Genomic DNA, 6,151 nt, shown 5'->3' with positions numbered 1-6,151 from the left:
AAATCCAGCATGACTTTTGCTATATCGTGTGCCTGAAATTTGCCGGAATGAAAATTAATCAACACTCCGGCAAAACGTAGGCCACTCTGAGGTGTTCCCTGCAAACATAGGCCACTTGGGCAAGCACTAGTAGTACACAACACTACATATGACATGTCACACCTATGCATCCATGGAAATTGTCACAGCTACTCATCCACTACTCTACTACATCTATCAAAACATCTACATCATCATCAACATGGGGGTTTGGCTGGTCTCACCTCGAGGTCGAAGGGGGTATGTGACGGGGACGACGGCGAGGATGATGCAGGGCTCCTTGATTTCTGCAAAGCCAAAATATAAACAAAAACAATTTATATCTACCTTCTACAATAAAATTCTACCTGTCTATACTATTCAAAAAACCTACATTCTACAATCAAAGTGTTACATATCAACTAAATCTATTAACTATGTTTGAATTTTTACTAATTTACTAAAAAAATCTACTTCATGCAAGAACAGAGTGAGGAGAGATGAGGGAGCAGGGGGGTGGGAGGTGATGACCCACAAGTATAGGGGATCTATCGTAGTCCTTTCGATAAGTAAGAGTGTCGAACCCAACGAGGAGCAGAAGGAAATGACAAGCGGTTTTCAGCAAGGTATTCTGTGCAAGCACTGGAATTATCGATAACCGATAGTGTTGTGATAAGATAAATTGTAACGGGTAACAAGTAATAAAAGTAAACAAGGTGCTGCAAGGTGGCCCAATCCTTTTTGTAGCAAAGGACAAGCCTGGACGAACTCTTATATAAAGCAAAGCGCTCCCGATGACATATGGGAATTGTTGTCAAGTTAGTTTTCACCATGCTCATATGATTCGCGTTCGTTACCTTGATAATTTGATACGTGGATGGACCGGTGCTTGGGTGCTGCCCTTCCTTGGACAAGCCTGTCACTTATGATTAAACCCTCTCGCAAGCATCCGCAACTACGAAAGAAGTATTAAGGTAAACCTAACCATAGCAAAAAACATTGGATCCAAATCAGCCCCTTACGAAGCAACACATAAACTAGGGTTTATGCTTCTGTCACTCTAGCAACCCATCATCTACTTATTACTGTCGGCGTTCTGGGACCGGGGGTTCCCAGACTTGCCTGCCTGCGGCCCAACGTGTGGCTCCACCAATGGCCCGGTATGGCCCAGCTTCAGCAATGACAACCCAAGACCCTCGCGAGGGGCCAAGCCTCACGAGGCGGACGACACCAAGACCTCCTCGGGGGCAGTCTCACTAGGCTGGCTCCCGAGGAGTGGAGATCTCTATGCAAAGGGCACCTCGCGAGGTTCACGTGACGTGAGCCATGACGACCAAGGCCAGGCGGGCGCCAGCGGGCGCAGTGTACCAGTTTCCTCTTTGGTGCTAAAGAGGCAAGCGTAGGCGAGGAGTCCCGAGGCGTCAGGCAAAGGTTTCCATATCGGTGCAACAAGACCAAGACCAGCAGGACGGCAAGACGGAGGTCATCGCGGAGCCCACAACAGCGTCACCACCAGAGCCTTTGGCAGGCGAAGACTATTTTTGTCAGGATAGCTTGTACTAGTTGTCCCCCCTTCAAACTTGGCCGTTGTGGGATCCCTTCCCGCCTAACATTTGGGGAGAGGACTAGGGCCTCTATAAATAGGACTAGCCACCACCATAAAACGGAGGGGGGGGGATCTTGGATTGGATCCATTCCATCCTCACATCCACCAGCTCACCGAGCTCAAGTACACCTCTCCTCCGGAGGCTGTTCATCCACTGTACTAGTTCATCCTCAGCCCCTTGAGGCAATCCACCACCACACTGGAGTAGGGTATTACACCACGCGGTGGCCCCAGTATAAACCTCTGTGTCTCATGTTCTTTGGGTTCATCGAGCTAGGCCGTGGGATCCTTGAGTGAGCGAGCTAGGAAGAGAGAGTTCTTCGTGCGCACCCCAGAGTTCGAACCTCACAAGGGTTTGCCGGAACCCGTAATCCAACATTTGGCGCGCCAGGTAGGGGTGCGCTGAAGCCTTTCTTCCGTCGATCGACGCACCACCGCTCCGCCGCATCCATGGCTGACGCTCGCCGAGCCCGTGCTGAGCGCCGGGCCGCCCTTTCCGCTCGCGTCGCCCAGACGACGCCCGTCGGCGGACCTCCCACTCGATCTCCATCACCCGCTGCCAACGCCGCCACCGGCCCGGCGGGAAACGAGCAGCAAGCTTCGTCGCTGCACCCCTCTGTGCGGCGGGACGGACGCACCGCCACCCCGTCGCTGACTCCGGCCGGCTCGTCGTCGCACGCCCGTCGCGCACCCACGGACGCGCAGGCCGCGCTGCTCATGGCGCACGAGCTCCTGCGTTACCGCCCCGTCCACGACCTCTACGAAGACTGGCTGGACCGCATCGCCGAGCTAGTCAGCGCCGCTGGGGGCTCTCCCGCACCGTATCTCTCGCTGCCTCATCCACCTCCTGCCGCGGGCGACGTAGCCCATGGAGCCCCTCCGCCACCTCCACATCAAGACGTTGCCCTCGCACCAAGACGCGCGGCCCCCCTCTGGTACTTTCTTCGCCCAATATTTTTTATATATTCCAAAAACATGCTATGTGAAGTTTTAGGACTTTTGGAGTTGTGCAGAATAGGTCTCTAATATTTGCTCCTTTTCGAGCCCAGAATCCCAGCTGCCGGCATTCTCCCTCTTCATGTAAACCTTGTAATATAACAGAGAATAGACATGAGTATTGTGATATAATGTGTAATAACAGCCCATAATGCAATAAATATCAATATAAAAGCATGATGCAAAATGGACATATCAACTCCCCCAAGCTTAGACCTCGCTTGTCCTCAAGTGAAAGCCGATATCGATAAATATGTCCACATGTTTAGAGATAGAGGTGTCGAAAAAACAAAATACGGACATGAGGGCATCATGATCATCTTTAGAACAGAAACATATAACACCATATAATTTCTTATGCTAAAGTAACAATTCGTTCACAAGGTAAAGTATGAATCAGAAACTTCATTGAAAACTAAGAAACTATGATCTCAGTCATTAAAGCAATTGCAATTTATCATAACATCGGAAAGAGTCAATTGAAGAGCTTTTCAGCAAGTCCACATACTCAACTATCATATAATCTTTCACAATTGCTAACACTCACGCGATACTTATGGGTACAAAGTTTCAATCGGACACAGAGAAAGATAGGGGCTTATAGTTTTGCCTCCCAACCTTTTACCTCAAGGGTAATGTCAACAGTAATACTTTATGATAACCTACATCCGAGTGGATATATATATCCGGATCTCTCCAACATATAGTGCTTGCCAAAGGAAAAAGTATAAAAAGGAAAGGTGATGATCACCATGACTCTTGTATAAGGTAGAAGATAAAAGTAAAAGATAGGCCATTCGCAGAGGGAAGCAGAGGTTGTCATGCACTTTTATGGTTGGGTGTATAAAATCTTAGTGCAATAGAACGTCACTTTATATCGCCACTTGTGATAAGGACCTTTATTATGCAGTCCGTCGCTTTTATTTCTTCCATATCACAAGTTTGTATAAAGCTTATTTTCTTCACACCAATAGATCATACATATTTAGAGAGCAATTTTTATTGCTTGCACAGATGACAACTTACTTGAAGGACCTTACTCAATCCATAGGTAGGTATGGTGGACTCTCATGGCAAAACTGGGTTTAGGGATGTTTGGAGGCACAAGCAGTATCTCTACTTAGCGCAAAGAGTTTGGCTAGCATGAGAGGGAAAGGCAAGCTCGACATGTTGGATGATCCAAAACAATATAACTTCTATTCAGATATAAGAAAACATAACTCATTATATTGTCTTCCTTGTCCAACATCAACCTTTTTAGCATGTCATATTTTAGTGAGTGCTCATAATTACAAACGATGTCCAAGATAGTGTATTTATATGTGAAGCCTCTCTTTCTTTATTACTTCCTATTAATTGCAACAATGACCAAAACTATGTTTGTCAACTCTCAACAACTTTTACTCATCATACTCTTTATATGTGAAGTCATTACTCTCCATAAGATCAATATATGATCTTTTTATTCTTTCTTTCTATTATTTAATTCCCTCAAGATCATAGTAAGAAAGCAAAGCCCTTAACTCAAAACTACTCTTTATTATATATCTCAAGGGCTCGATTACATAGAGGGAATAAAGCAAAACTCAAAGCTAGATCATATTAAAAACCTTTATTCTAGTAGATCAAGATATAACCAAAAGGATCGAACTAAGAAAAACGATAAAGATAAAGATGTGATGGTGATACGATACCGGGGCACTCCCCCAAGCTTGGCAGTTGCCAAGGGGAGTGCCTATACCCATGTACTTATGTTTCTTTCCTCGGAGGTGGTGACGATGGAGTTGTTGATGAAGTCGTGTCACACATCGAGCGTAGGAGATTCTCTAATTTGCGAATAATGCCCTTGAGTGCGGTGATGTATTCTTGCAACAAAATATTTTCACGAGTGAGATACTTGTTTTGCGCACGGACTATTTCAATGATCTTGAAAGCTTCAATTTTAGGAGGAGTAAGATGATCGTAGTGAGGTTGAAGGATGTCTTCTTCTTCTGCTATCGGAACTTGATCTTCCGCGGCCTTCTTGATCTTATCATCCTCGTTGATTTTCCCGAGTTCTTCTCGCTTCATCTCTATCTTCATCAGCCATGCATCATCGCCCGCATTGTTGGAGGAGGGGGACAACATGATGCCTGGCCTTGAAAACTCTGGCAGAAAACAGATCGAAACAAAAACATGAGATATTTGCGTGGTACGATGGTCAAAACCTTCAGGAGATTATATAATGAATTTTTACCGACCATAAGAAGTATCGTGCAAGAAAACGGAGCCCGGAGGGCACAAGAGGTGGCCACAAGGACGGGGGGCGCGCCCTCCACCATTGTGGTGGCCTCGTGTCTCTTTCGGACTACTTTTAATTTTTCTAATTTTTTAAATATTCCAAAATGGAGAAAATTTATCATTGGAAAGGTTTTGGAGTCGGTTTACTTACCGTACCACATACCTATTCCTTTTCGGGGTCTGGAACGTTCTAGAAAGTGTCCCTTATGTACTTCTCCGGTGTTACGGTATCAATTATATTGGTCTCAACATTTATGGGAGTACCTGAGATATAATGTTTGAGTCTTTGACCGTTTACCACCTTCGGATTTTTTCCTTCGGCATTGTTGATTTTTTATGGCAGCGGAACGATAGACCTCCTCGATGATGTAAGGGCCTTCCCATTTAGAGAGAAGCTTTCCTGCAAAAAAAAATCTTAAACAAGAGTTGTATAGCAAAACATGATCTCCTACATTAAACTCACACTTTTGTATCCTTCTGTCGTGCCATCTTTTAACTTTTTCTTTAAACAACTTGGCATCCTCATAGGCTTGGGTTCTCCATTCATCAAGTGAGCTAATGTCAAATAACCTCTTATCGCCGGCAAGTTTAAAATCATAATTGAGGTCTTTAATAGACCAATACGCCTTATGTTCTAGTTCGAGAGGTAAATGGCATGCTTTTCCATAAACCATTTTATACGGAGACATACCCATAGGGTTCTTATAAGCAGTTCTATAAGCCCACAAAGCATCATCAAGTTTCTTAGACCAATTCTTTCTAGATCTATTAACAGTTTTTTGCAAAATTAATTTAATCTCTCTATTGCTCAATTCTACTTGACCACTAGACTGAGGATGATATGGAGATGCAATTCTATGATTAACATCATACTTAGCAAGCATTTTACGAAAAGCACCATGAAGAAAATGTGAACCACCATCAGTCATTAAGTATCCAGGGACTCCAAACCTCAGAAAAATAACTTCTTTAAGAATCTTAATAGAAGTATTATGATCAACACTACTAGTTGGAATAGCTTCTACCCACTTAGTAACGTAATCAACAACAACTAAAATATGTGTATACCCATTAAAGGAAGGAAAAGGCCCCATATAATCAAAGCCCCAAACATCACATGGTTCAATAACAAGTGGATAGTTCATAGGCATTTCCCGACGTCTACTAATGTTACCAATTATTTGACATTGATCACAAGACAAGACAAACTTACGAGCATCCTTGAAGAGAGTAGGCCAATAGAAACCAGAT

Source organism: Aegilops tauschii, chromosome 2, assembly GCF_002575655.3.
Source record: "Aegilops tauschii subsp. strangulata cultivar AL8/78 chromosome 2, Aet v6.0, whole genome shotgun sequence".
In the NCBI taxonomy this organism is placed as follows: domain Eukaryota; kingdom Viridiplantae; phylum Streptophyta; class Magnoliopsida; order Poales; family Poaceae; genus Aegilops; species Aegilops tauschii.
The sequence above is the reverse complement of the archived record's forward strand: the minus strand, read 5'-3'. Positions refer to the sequence as shown.